The 14843-nt window shown below is 44.5% G+C and overlaps 1 non-coding gene and 1 pseudogene across 1 annotated transcript; both read right to left on the minus strand.

Annotated features, from left to right (window-relative positions):
* Positions 1-7613: 7613 nt before the first annotated feature.
* Positions 7614-9221, minus strand: LOC136467279 (BTB/POZ domain-containing protein At5g66560-like; annotated as a pseudogene).
* A 2761-nt stretch (positions 9222-11982) lies between these two features.
* On the minus strand, positions 11983-12097 carry LOC136512527 (U5 spliceosomal RNA). Its single transcript, XR_010773114.1, has one exon. It is a non-coding gene; the product is annotated as a U5 spliceosomal RNA (small nuclear RNA).
* Positions 12098-14843: the final 2746 nt, after the last annotated feature.

Here is a 14843-nt window from a genome sequence, read left to right on the forward strand (position 1 = left end):
CTCTTGCCTAGGCCTCAATTCACTAATATCCATGTTCCTCGTGGCATTTGAAAGTTGAATGCCTCTAACATCTTCCAAGTTCTCATTCTCTACTTGTGAACCCTTGGTTTTATCAAATTCAACATCATGAACTTCCTCAAGAGTACCACTATCCAAATTCCATACTCTATATGCTTTGCTTGTAGTGGACTATCCAAGTAAGAATCATTCATCACATTTCTTATCAAACTTGCCCAATCTAGTGCCTTTCTTCAAGATATAGCATTTGCAACCAAAGACCCGAAAATATGCAATGTTGGGCTTTCTACCATTCAAGAGCTCATATGGTGTCTTCTCTTTCAATGGGTGACAATAGAGGCGGTTGCTACAATAACAAGCCGTGTTGATAACTTTGGCCCAAAAAGATTGACTCACATTGTACTCACTAAGCATAGACCTTGCCATATCAATGAGTGTTCTATTCTTCCTCTCAACAAGCCCATTTGATTGGGGTGTGTACTTGGCCAAGAATTGATGTCTAATTCCAAATTCATCACATAACTCATCAATTCTAGTGTTCTTAAACTCACTACCATTGTCACTTCTAACTCTCTTGATGGTTGTTTCAAACTCATTGTGAATGCCTTTGACAAATGATTTGAATGTTGCAAACACATCACTTTTGTCCACTAGAAAGAATACCCATGTGTATCTAGTATAGTCATCCACTATCACAAATCCATATTTATTTCCACCGATACTAGTGTATTATGTTGGCTCAAATAAATCCATGTGCAATAACTCAAATGCTTTACTAGTGCTCATCATGCTTTTCTTAGGATGAGTGTTTCCAACTTGTTTGCTGGCTTGACAAGAGCTACAAAGCTTATCCTTTTCAAACACAACATCTTTCAAGCCTTTAACTAAGTCATGCTTAACCAATCTATTTAATTGTTTCATTCCAACATAACCAAGCCTTCTATGCCATAACCAACCCATGCTAGACTTAGTGAACAAGCATGTAGATAATCTAGCTTCACTAGCATTGAAATCAACCAAGTATAGATTCTCATATCTAAAGCCTTTGAAGATCAAGTTAGAGTCATCTACACTTATGATTTCTACATCATCTACCCTAAATATGCATTTGAATCTAAGATCACACAATTGAGCCATGGATAGCAAATTGAAGTTCAAGCTCTCTACTAGCAACACATTGGATATGCTTATGTCATTGGATATTGTAATCTTACCAAGCCCTTTGACCTTGCCTTTGCCATTATCACCAAATGTGATACTATCATAACCATCATTGCCATTGGTGTTGATTGAGTTGAACATTCTTTCATCACCGGTCATGTGTTGAGTGCACCCACTATCAAAAACCCAATGCCTTCCTCTGGCTTTGTAATTAACCTACAAAAGAAGATCAATTCTTTTTAGGTACCCAAACTTGCTTGGGTCCTTGGAGGTTAGTCACTAGGCTCTTTGGCACCCAAATGGCTTTCTTCTTCGAGCCCATCCATGGTTTGCCAATGAACTTAGCCTTTACACCATTTGTACCCTTAATAAGCATATAGCATGAATCAAGCTTAAGGGAGGATACATTAACATTTTTGCTCTTGTTGTTGCATTCTTGCTCTTTGTGACCCACTTGCTTGCAACTAATGCAAAACCAACCATTGTTCTTTACAAAACTAGTCTTGTGAGGAGCAAAGGCCGCTTTGCCTTTCTTGGGGGTATAGCCCAATCCCTCTTTATAGAGAGAAGCTCTTTGGCTACCCAAGCACATAAGCAAGCGGTCCTCACCACCATAAGCCTTAGCTAAGGTGTGAGTGAGCTTAGTGACCTCCTTCTTGAGGTTCTCATTCTCAACCACTAGTGAGGCATCACAAGTGAGACCATCACTACTAGATGAGGTAGAAGTGGAAGTGCTACAAGAAGGGTTAGTAGTAGCAACAATGATAGGCATAGATAGTGATGTATCAATTATATCACAAGTTAAACCTATATCACAAGTTTCAACATGCTTCTTTTTATCTTGTTCATTAAGCAAAGTGGAATGAGCCTTTTCAAGCCTTTTGTGAGCCTTGCCAAGCTTCTCATGGGCTTCCTCTAGCTTCTCATGAGTTGCTTTGAGCTCATCAAGGGCTTGCTTAAGGGCTTTTACCTCCTTATTCAATCTCTTGCATTCCCTTCTCTTAATGTCAAAGTGTTCTTTAGCATCTTCTAGCATGTCAAATAATTCATCCTTAGTAGGTTCATCATCATTACTATCACTATCATTTTCATTTTCATGTTCATTATCATCAACATTTTCTTCATCACTTTCATCATCACAAGATTGTACCTTAGTGGCCTTAGCCATGAAGCATGATGAAGATTCAAAGAGAGAAGGCTTCTCATTGATAGCAATGCTTGCAAGAACCTTCTTCTTGGTGGTCTTGTGATCATCACTATCATCATCATCATCACTTGAGGAAGCATCACTATCCTAAGTGACTACATATGAACCACCCTTCTTCTTCTTGAAGGCCATCTTGTCCTTCTTCTCTTTCTTTTACTTCTTGTCCTTCTTCTTATTCTTCTTGTTGTCATCATCATTGTCGCTATGGTATGGGCATTGAGCAACAAGATGATCTTTGCTTCCACATTTGAAGCACCTTCTTGACTCTTCTTTGTTCTTGGATGAAGATTTCTTTCTTCTAGCATGGTAGCCCTTCTTCACCATGAACTTGCCAAATCTCTTGACAAATAGAGCCATCTTCTCATCATCATCATCATCCCATGAATCATCATCTTCACTTGATGTTTCTTGCTTGGCTTTTCCCTTGGATGATGTGGCTTTGAATGCCACGCTCTTCTTCTTGTCATCCTTCTTTTCTTCTTTCTTCTCCCTCTTTTCTTCCTTCTCATCATCATCTCTATAAGCATCATCGGTCATGATATCTCCCAAGATTTGATTTGGTGTCATTGTATCCAAACCAGACCTCACTAGAATAGTGACCAATGTACCAAATCTTGCGGGTAAGCATCTCAAGAACTTATTTGAGAATTCCTTGTCCTCTATCTTCTCACCAAGTGCCTTGAGATCATTTACAATCACTTCCATCTGATGGAACATGTCTGGCACACTCTCATCTTCCTTCATCTTGAAACTAGCAAATTTATCCTTGAGAATGTATGCCTTTGCACCCTTGATTGCCTTGGTGCCCTCAAATGATTCTTCCAATTTCTTCCATGGCTCATGAGCTCTCAATGTTCTTGATTTGCTCAAATGTTCTCTCATCCAAAGCATCATGGATGGCACTAAGAGCAATGTCATTGTTTTGGAGTAGCAATTCTTCGGTGGCGGTGGGAGCCTCTTCATCTTTTATCTCAATTTTTGTTTCTACCACCTTCCAAATCTTCCTATTGATTGACTTGATATATGTTGTCATCTTAGCCTTCCAATAGGGATAATTTGAGCCATCAAATTGGGGTGGCTTCTTAGTGTTGTTGATTTGAGCTATTTTTACACCGAAGGTTGTTAAGCCTCAAATCACGATGACCTCGGCTCTGATACCACTAGAAAGGTCCTAATGGCTAGAGGGGGGGTGAATAGCCTAATAAAATTTCTACAACAATACTTAACAAAATGGTTAGACAATTATGAGGCAAAGCAAGTGTTGCGCTAGCCGACTCAAAATACAAGCCACCTACCACAATTCTAGTTTAGATAGTGTCTATTCACACAATAGCTATGACACTACCCTATGTTAGTATGCTCTCAAAAGCTAACTAAAGAGCCACACCAATCAAGCAAGCAAGCTCTCACAACTAGCTACACTAAAGAGCTTGTCAACTAGTTCGTGGTAAAGTAAAGAGAGTGATCAAGAAGGTTATACTACCGTGTAGATGAAGAACCAATCAATCATAAAGATGAATAACAATGAAGACCAATCACCTCAGAATCAATGATGAACACAATGATTTTTACCGAGGTTCACTTGCTTGCCGGCAAGCTAGTCCTCGTTGTGGCGATTCACTCACTTGGAGGTTCACGCGCTAATTGGCATCACATGCCAAACCCTCAATAGGGTGCCGCACAACCAACACAAGATGAGGATCACATAAGCCACGAGCAATCCACTAGAGTACCTTTTGGCGCTCCGCCAGGGAAAGGTCAAGAACCCCTCACAATCACCACGATCGGAGTCGGAGACAATCACCACCTCCGCTCAACGATCCTCGCTGCTCCAAGCCGTCTAGGTGGCGGCAACCACCCAGAGTAACAAGCGAAATCCATAGCAAAACACGAACACCAAGTGCCTCTAGATGCAATCACTCAAGCAATGCACTTGGATCACTCCCAATCTCACTATGATGATGAATCAATGATGGAGATGAGTGGGAGGGCTTTGGCTAAGCTCACAAGGTTGCTATGTCAATGCAAATGGCCAAGAGAGTAAGCTTGAGCCGGCCATGGGGCTTAAATAGAAGCCCCCACGAAATAGAGCCATTATACCCCTTCACTGGGCACACTGCGCTCTGACCGGACGCTCCGGTCATACTGACCGGACCCTGGACCTAGCGTCCGGTCCACTGATTTATGCCACGTGTCACTCTGAGTTCAAACTGAATTGTCAGATCACAACGGCTAAGTGTCGACCGGACGCTCCGACAGAGCTGATCGGACGCTGGACCCTCAGCGTCCAGTTGTTTCCAGTAAGGGTCCAAATCCTATTTTTGTCGACCGGACGCGTCCGGTCAAGCTTGATCGGACACAGCCCAGCGTCTGGTGCTTAACCCTAACCACTGTGCCGTCTGACGGCTCGACTGGACGCAGCCTTTCAGCGTCCGATCGCTGAGTGACCCAGCGTCCGGTCAGTAGACCGACGCCAGCATCATTGCGACCAACTCTATTTCACTTCTAACTTCTCCACCCTTGCTCAAATGTGCCAACCATCAAGTGTATCACCTTGTGCACATGTGTTAGCATGTTTCACAAACATTTTCAAGGGTGTTAGCACTCCACTAGATTCTAAATGCATATGCAATGAAATAGAGCATCTAGTGGCACTTTGATAACCGTATTCCGATACGAGTTTCACCCCTCTTAATAGTACGGCTATCAAACCTAAATGTGATCACACTTTCTAAGTGTCTTGATCACCAAAACAAAATAGCTCCTACAAATTATACCTTTGCCTTGAGCTTTTTGTTTTTCTCTTTCTTCTTTTCAAGTTTAAGCCCTTGATCATCGCCATGCCATCACCATTGTCATGCTATGATCTTCATTAGCTTCTTCACTTGAAGTGTGCTACCTATCTCATGATCACTTGATAAACTAGGTTAGCACTTAGGGTTTCATCAATTCACCAAAACCAAACTAGAGCTTTCACCAGCGTCCGGTCAGTAGACCGACGCCAGCATCATTGCGACCAACTCTATTTCACCTCTAACTTCTTCACCCTTGATCAAATATGCCAACCACCAAGTGTATCACCTTATGCACATGTGTTAGCATATTTTCACAAATACTTTTAAGGGTGTTAGCACTTCTCTAGATCCTAAATGCATATGCAATGAATTAGAGCATCTAGTGGCACTTTGATAACCGCATTTCGATACGAGTTTCACTCCTCTTAATAGTATGACTATCTATCCTAAATGTGATCACACTCACTAAGTGTCTTGATCACTAAAACAAAATGGCTCCTATATTTTATACCTTTGCCTTGAGCCTTTTGTTTTTCTCTTTCTTCTTTTCCAAGTTTAAGCATTTGATCATCACCATGCCATCACCATTGTCATGATCTTTGCCATTGCTTCATCACTTGGAGTAGTGCTACCTATCTCATAATCACTTTGATAAACTAGATTAGCACTTAGGGTTTCATCAATGAACCAAAACCAAACTAGAGCTTTCACCGTGTCAACAGGCGGATGTCAGTGATAGTGAGCAGTGCACTCAGTGCTGCTACGGATGCACGGAGCTAGTTTGGACGTGTTGGACGAACGGGCCATGCCTTGGGGTGATAGCAACGCACGTCAGCGGGCACGGGCCGCACCGCAGCGTTCGCACGGAAGCTCCCTCGTCGCTTCCATCATCAGATCGTCGTCCAGAACTAGTAGAACTAAGAGTCTGTTTATGTAACGCTCGGGTGTTTTAGCATCTGGGAACACACGAATTTTTTAGCCATGGATATTGTTTATCTTTCTCCTCTCTCCTCTTTTTCCTTGGCATAAATCACAAATCATAAGTAACAAATCACAAATCACGAGTAACAATTTTTTTTGTATGAAGGGACAAAGAGAAAATTTGGTGACGGCGCCGGAGTTGGGGAAGAAGCTCGCCGGAGTTGGGAAAGATGTCGGGCGCGGCAGCGGCGGCGCGGGGATGGGCGAGCGCAGGCACAGCGGCGCAGGCGCGATAGCGACGTGGGCACGACGACGCAGGCACGGTAAAAAAATTCATGCGCCTATGCCAGTGACACCAAGCTCGGCGCCATACGTCCTAGCGCCAAGCTCGGCGCCAGAGTCGACGGCGCCAAGCTCGGCGCCAGAGTCCATGGTGCCGAGATACCTGTCAAATCAGCGCCACGTCAGCATCGAGTCCAAGAGCTCGGCGCCAGGGACGCTGACACCGAGACGTGTTAGCTCGATGCCAGCATCGATGGCGCCAAGCTAAGGGTCCAGATTCTGAAATCTTTCCTCTAGCAGCGTATTTGTGAAAAACTTTCAAAAAAGGGTTAAAAATAAAAAATTGGGCGTGGGATGGTCGTGAGGATGCAAGGTCAGGCAATGAATGTTGGTGCAAGGAGCGGGAGGACCACGGTGGCGGCCGCTAGGAGCTAGGGAGCATGATAGGATGCGGCGGCGCTGCACGCCATGTCGAGAGCAGTAGGGAGCACCACGACAGGCCACTACGAGCATAAGGAAGGAGCGCGGCGGCGACCGCAAGAAACTACGGGAGCACGGCGGACGGCTTTAGCTTTAGCTTCTCTTTGCACTGTAGTAAAGAGTTGCTTTTTATCTTTTATCTTAAAGAACTAGAAATTAATGAAGTAACTATTGTTGTCTTTACAGCTCCAGCTCTTTAGCAAAGAGCCATAACTGTTTGGAGCCATAGAAAACAGGAACCTATGTGTATATAAATACATATGTGCGCGCACTATAAAGGACTTGTTTGGATCAACTAGAGCATGTAGTTCATAACTTTGAAAGCTTTAGTTGATTCTAATCGATTGTACTGTACAAATCAACTAGTAACTTTAATGCTTATTTTGGAACGCAGGAATTTTATAGGAATTGTACAGGAATTAGTTCATTTTCACAAAAAATAGAAAATTTTCCTACAATCCAATGGGGCCTAAACTCTCAAACTCAGATTGTAATAACTCCAAGGTCTATCTATCTCTTGCTATATTTTTCTAGGGGAAATTGGCTGGCGGACACCCACAGTGGTGGTCGTTTGCTGGCGGACACCTAAAGTGGAGCTGTATGCTAGAAGACACTCTGGTTTGTTGTAATTATGCTAGAGGACACCGCGGGCCAGTTTCCACCGGTTGAGGAGAGAGAAAATTTAGTTTGGACATTCGGTGCCCCTGAGCCACGTTTGGGTCTGGTTGGACCAGCTAAGCCTGGTCTGGTTAACTGGCTGGTCCAATAACGTTTGGGCTCATCCCCATCCTGGATGCCCTAGACGCCACCACGTTCCGCGCGTGCGAGTCGCACACCTACGTATTGAACTTGCACCCGTGCCGTGCCCTCCACCCGCCCGCAGCGTGCCTCGACCCGTCCCTGCCGCCGTCGGCGCTGCGCATGCTGGAGCACTCGCGCTCCAGCTCCTGCACCCGGCTCGCCACGCTATCCATGTCTAGCCGCAGCACCTGGCTCTCCTGCGCCAGCGCCGTCGCCCCTCGCCATGCCGCCACCTCGCTGGGGCCTGCCCGAGGAGTGCCACCAGTGGAGGGCGCGAGGAGCGTGCTCGTGATGGCACGCCGAAGCTGCAGCTGCTCGAAGAAGAGCACCTGCAGCACCGCCCGTAGCGGGAGCCGCTCGTTCTGCGCTGTGTGCGTGCATGCCTCCACCGTTAGCTCCCGGCAGTCCACCACACCCACCACCCTGTCCCGCTCCTCCATCGTTAGCCGCGGGTGCGCCTACAAATTAGCCAGTCAGTGGCCAAAAGAGATGAGGTCTTTGGCAGTGACAGCTCAAAAGGAGACAATTTTTTCTTTGTCCTTTAACGTGGACAACATGCTCCGTGGTGCACGTACCTTGAGGTAGATGTCGACAGCGTGGTAGACGCTATCGTCGTAGATACGAGCATGGTCGGGCAACAAAAGCGTGAGCTCGCAGAACTTGGCGGGCTTCAGGTTGGCGTCTGACGCAACCTCGGCGAGGTAACTGTCCACTAGCTTGGCCACCTGCACCATGACCACGGCAGACGGCCGCGCCACCTCCATGGCCACCGCTTCCTCCTCCTTGATCGCCGCCGAAGATGATGCCTCGCCTCCAGGCTCCTCCTCCATGAGGAAATACCTGATGATCTGCTGGACGCAGTCCACGTCGTAGAGCATCTCCGCGGTGCCGGAGTAGTTCAATATGAGCACGTCCTCCAATGTGGCCTGCTGCAGCTATGTGGCAGCCTTCCGCTCCAGCGCCATGCGCGCCGCATCCGACGCGCGCAAGATGAGCGCCGTGCGCAGCAACGCAAACAGAAACTTGGCGGTGACCACGCGCCCCGAGCACTTGTGCGTGGGGAGGCTGGCGACCACCACCTCGAGGAGCTCCTTCTGCTCCACCTCCGAGGACACCGGCGCGGACGCGAGGCGCCGCCGCATGGACCTCGACAACCCTAGGATGGTGCCCCTGGCGTAGGACACCAGGCAGCTCTCCCTGGCCTCCGCCCTGACATCGTCGCGCGCGGCCATGGCCGCCATCACCCGCTTGTACATGCGCAGGGCGAGCACGGCCAGGTCGTCGAACCAGGACCGCGACGCGGCCGACGAGCGTGAGGCGATGGCGTCCACGCAGCGGGACACAATGCCGAGGTCCTCGGCGAGCGGCAGCAGCTCCTCACAGGACTTTAGTGCCTTGGTGGCATCGCCGGGGTGCCGCAGCACGGTCTGGTTCAGGTAGGCCTCTACGCGCGCCGCGAGGTTGTCCTCGGCGTGCTCCTCCGTCATCTCCAGATACTCGACCGCACAACGAAGGGGCGCGACGTTCCAAGCGGTGAGGTCGACGCGGACGCCGTAGCAGAACGTGGTGGCGTCCAGGGCGTCCAGATAGTGAGCTAATAACGTTTGGGTCGGTTATTAGCTGGTCCAACCAGATCCAAATGTGGCTCAGGGGCACCGGATGTCCAAACTAAAATTTTCTCTCTCCTCAACCGGTGGAAACTGCCCGCGGTGTCCTCTGGCATAATTACAACAAACCAGAGTGTCTTCTAGCATACAGCTCCACTTTGGGTGTCCGTCAGCAAACGACCGCCACTATGGGTGTCCGCGAGCCAATTTCCCCATTTTTCTACTTCTATCAATCTATTTTTAGAGACTATAACCTACAAGCCAGCCAACTTTCTAGGAAACTTTAGGAGATCAAAATTGATCCAAGACTAAGGGCTTATTTGGATCCATTAGTAACTAATAATTTGTAGCAAATATTAGCTGGTTACCTATTAACTGGATGTTTGGATTTAGAGCTAAAAGATACATCTATTATTGATTGTGTCTATTATGACCTTCAGTCCTTCACCTTTTAGAGGCTATTGATATAGCACGTAGATGTAGATGTGTGATAGGGTAAATGTGTCTTTCAATCTATTACATGCTAGATTATGGCAACTAGTAAAATAGTTGGTACTTGACTGCCTAACTAACAATTAGTTGGCCTATTAGCTGTATCTGTTAGATCCCAACTAATGTTTAGCAACTAACTATTAGTAAGTTGGATTTAAATGCAGTCTCACATATGGCGTCTATCAAGTTGCTTAGAGTTTGATTGGTTATTTGTATTAGCCTTATAGTCTATATTAGGCTTTATGTAGCACAACCTAAGAGTTTGGTTATTTACTTGTTTTGCACAGGCAAGCCACATTTAATACCATTATGCTTCATTGATTATATTTTGTTGTTTGTATATGTTTTTAGTAGAGGTATGGAAAGTGGTAATATTTGATTTTTGATGTACCGATTGCCTTGTACAAATTTGTACTCCCTCCATACTAAAAAATGAAGACGTTTTGGACAAGGCTTAGATCAAACTTTGAGAATATAAATCATGAATAACTTTTAAGTTGTTGAGTTTGGAAATGTAAAAACCATATGTATAGATTTGTCTTGAAAAATACTTTCACAAAAATTTACATATATCACTTTTTGATAAATATCTTTATAAAAATAAGTAGTCAAATTTATGCTTTGGAGACCGTGTCGTTGTCCAAAACGACTTTATTTTTGAGTATGGGGAGAGTATTACGTATGATAATTTCTGATTTTCTAGTTAATGTTGAATTGGTCTGTTTTGAATATAGTGTAAATGAACTCTATATTAGAATCTCTATAGGCAAAACAAATATAGACAAACTATTGGTCCACACGGGTCCTTTGAACTGTACAGTAATGGAGCATTCTACAAAAAGCGTATGCTGCTAAGTGCTAATTTCGGTGAAAGTTTTTAAATAAAACTTGCAAAAATTCAGATCGTAACTATTGTAATACATACTGGGATGAACTCCAATCTTAAACCTATTATTTTATATTTTTTTATTTTTTTTAGATGGGCTGACACAAACTTTATTGAATTGTTGGGGGTAATAATACATGCAAGGACGAACTCCCATCTTAAACCTATTATTTTAGATTTTTTTATTTTTTAGATGGGCTGACGCAAAACTTTATAAAAAAAAAGTCTACATTATCACCCTCAACTTTCGCGAAAAGTTCGCTTTTCCTCCCTCAACTCTAAAATCGGGCAAAACACCTCCCTCAACTTTTAAAACTGTTCATCTTACCTCCCTGGCCCTATTATAAGTAGTTTCGAAGACGGTTTTGTTTTTGTCTTTTTTATTTATTTTGGCTGAATCTTTGAAAAATCATAGTAAATCACAAAAAATCATAAAATAGAAAATTCAATTTTGTTGGACTCTATACGAGTAGACACATACAGTGAACATATAATACGGTATGCTTTAGTACAAAGTTTTTGTTGTGGTTTTAGATCTATGTTTTTCTGTAATTAATTAGAATAATTCATAACTGCAGTTTCTATGGTCCAATTGTGATGCAATTTTTATGGTGGGCTAATTATTGTATGATTGAACTATAGTAAAAATTTCACATTCATTGGATCATATATAGCTTAGTTATAGATTTATTTATATTTAACCAGCATAAACCTAAATAAAATATATAACTAAGTTATATATGATCCAATGAGTATAACAATTTTACTACAGTTTAAGCATATAATAATTAGCCCACCATAAAAATTTCACCACAATTGGACCATAGAAACTGCAGCTATGAATTATTCCATTTAATTACAGAAAGGCATAGATCTAAAGCTATGGCAAAATCTTTGTACTAAAACATACCATATTATATGTTCACCGCGTAGATCTACTCATGTGGAGTCCAACAAAATTGAATTTTCTATTTTATGATTTTCTGTGATTTACTATGATTTTTTAAAGATTCAGTTGAAATAAATAAATAAAAGATAAGATAAAACCGCATTTAAAACCGCTTATAACCAGGCCAGGGAGTTAAGATGAACGGTTTTAAAAGTTGAGGGATGTTTTGCCCAGTTTTAGAGTTCAGGGAGGAAAAATAGACTTTCGCAAAAGTTGAGGGAGGCAATGTAAACTTTTTCTTTTATTGAATGGCTGCTACTCAAGGAGAAAGAACCCTCCAAAATAGATTTTTTTCAGATGGGCTAACATAGAACTTTGTATTGAATTGTTGGGCCCCCCCCTCGTAGAGAGAATAGAATTATTTTAGATGGGCTAACATAAAACTTTACATTGAAATGTAACCCTAAAAAATAGGCGTATGCTGCTTATTGCAGCGGGCACATGGTATTCTTTAGTAAAAGGCGAAAGAGTAGTTCGCTCTGTGCCCACTACGCAGCTGCTTGCTCTTTCCACGGCGCCCAGGGCCCTCTAAATAGAAGCGCTCTCTGTGACCGTTAGTTTTGGCACGCAGTTTGTGACTAAAAGAGTAAGGGGGTGTTTGGTTGCCCCTTCTAAATTTTAGTCGTTGTTCTATCGGATGTTTTGGTACATGCATGGAGTATTAAATATAGACTAATTACGAAATTAATTACATAGTTTGCGACTAATTTACGAGACGAATCTTTTGAGCCTAATTAGTCCATGATTTGACAATGTTTTGCTATAGTAAACATATGCTAATGACAGATTAATTAAGCTTAAAAAATTTATCTCATGAAATACTGACGGATTATGTAATTTATTTTTTTTATTAGTATCCGAACACCCCGTATAATATAGCCGGATCCGAACACAGCGCTGGCCGTGCGGTGCGCACTGCGGTCACTGTCTACGCTAGCTAAAGCCTAGTGGATTTCCATTTCAGGCCAGAGCCAGACGCAGTGATGAGGCCCACTGGCCCAGAGGACTGCGTGGCCTAGGCGGCCGCTTGCTGTCTGCTGTGAAGCTGAAGCGCAGGGGCGCCAGCGCTGCCGGGCTTGCCCGCGGCCCACCTCCCCAATTTCAATTTGTGGTGAGTGGTGACTGCTGAAACTGATTGGTCGCAGCCTCGCAGGTCGTAGTTCCGAGTTCCGACGTGTATATCGTCGAGTTTCCATGATGAAATGCAGGCACTGGATCGGGTCATTGGGTTGGTCCTCGTTTCCACGCTCTCCCTCAAGCTCGTTTGATTTTGGCCAGGTCAAGGATTAATTTAAACTATAGGTAGCACGTCCAATGCCATGGATTGAACAACTTCTTTTCAGACACCATGTCCAGTGCAAGAAAACGAAATTTATTTGCACAATACACTACATGCGTCTACCATGTGAAGAATGGGCTCAAAATTGGTCTAACCGACCCCTCGGTTGGTTTCATCGTTTCGTTGTAGTCTTGCTGCGATCAAGCAGCCTGTTCGCTTCGATTTATTCGCTCGTATCTGGCTTATAATCCACGGCTTAAACAGTGTTTTTCTCTCACACCAACCCAGCCAATAGTACTTTCAGTCATGGCTTATAAGCCAATTCAGCCGAAACAAACAGGCTGAAGATTCATTGCAACCTCGGACTGCTAACCCTTGCTAGTGTATAATTTAATTTGGCATCACCATGTCTATGTGGGAAATAAGAGTGAAAAAATCCAAACATTTTTATGAACGTAAAAAAAATTCCAAACATTCAGTTGCAACGACGAGGCTGGTGGTGAGAATGAGAATTATTCTGCATGGTAGAGCATGCAAGGTGGCAATTGTTTTAAAAAAACGGTTCTGCTAGCGTCTGAACGTTCAGACGGACGGGGCGTTCGGACGTCTGCACCTGCAGTCCGCTTCCCGCGCCATTTCACGCGCCCATGCGAGGCCCGCGCCGTCCGGAGGCACCGTACGAGAGCTGCCTCGAGCCGCCACTGACCACTGCTGCAGGGGCGTGATCCGCCCACCGCCACTAACCACCGTGGAGGCGAGAAAACACTGCCAGGAATCTGATTCACACCGACCAGATGGAGATCCGCTGCACTCGTCCGATCTACTTTTAAAGCATTCAGATGCAACACTTGCGACATATAAAAGAAGATAGATGAAACTTGAAATATGCTTCTAAGACACTTACAAAAACACCTGAAAAACACTTAAAAATCATTGCAGACATACACATTATTTAAATAAAACACTTGAACATATGTGTGAAACGTATGTAACATCCGGATAAACAAATTTGCAACAATACGTCCAAAAACATAGATGAAACATTGGTAGCGGACCTTTACATCATACGTGTAGAACCATTCTAACGTATGCAACATCCCAATCTACTTTTACAATATCTATCTTAAACACCTAACATACCTCTAAAACATCTAAAACACTTAAACATACGCTTACAGTTTTCATCACATCGTAACATCTCCTTACTGTTTGGGAGAATGGAGGCTCGTCGGCGTATGGAGTTCGTCGGAGGCACCAACATGGGTTTGTAGGCAGCGGCTTGGCAGCACTTGTAGGCGGCGGGCTGGCGGCCGCTGCTGCGCGACGTGGCAGGAAGGTAGCGGCCGCGTGATGCGCCTGGCTGCGCCAGAAGCCAAGCGCCGTGACTCGCAGGCGACCGCACGCCGAGACAGAGAGGGCAGCCATGCGTGGCGTCTGGTAGGACTGGCAGTTGAGCCGTGCAGGACCCTAGCGGAGCAAGGCGTGTGGGAATGATTTTTTTTTAGAAATGGATGAGCGGATAACGGACAGGTCGTTGGACGAGCGTCGTGTGTGGGAGTGAGCGGAGAGAGTTGTCCAAAGCCTGTTCGGGAGGCCGTATCGTATCGTGGATTATTTACTGGTGGCTGGTTTGGTGTGAGAGAAAAACACTGTTCCTGGCTAGAAATTTACGAGAGAAAAACACGGTTCCCGGCTGAAAATTTACGATCGTAAATTTCTAGCCAGGAACAGTGTTTTTCTCTCACACCAAACCAGCCAGCAATAAATAATCCACGATACGATACGGCCTCCCGATCAGGCTGAACGGACGGACGTATGGAAAAAAAGTAGCATGCAAGATGGCCAAATCGCTCTGCACTTCTGCAGTGGCGTGTCCCAAATCTGCTGCTGGCGTCACTTTTCTTTACTTGTTTCGTCGGTCAAATTAGGCATGTGATAAACCTTTTATGTAGGGCTGCGTGTGGT

The sequence above is a fragment of the Miscanthus floridulus genome, chromosome 1 (genome assembly GCF_019320115.1).
Source record: "Miscanthus floridulus cultivar M001 chromosome 1, ASM1932011v1, whole genome shotgun sequence".
In the NCBI taxonomy this organism is placed as follows: Eukaryota; Viridiplantae; Streptophyta; class Magnoliopsida; order Poales; family Poaceae; genus Miscanthus; species Miscanthus floridulus.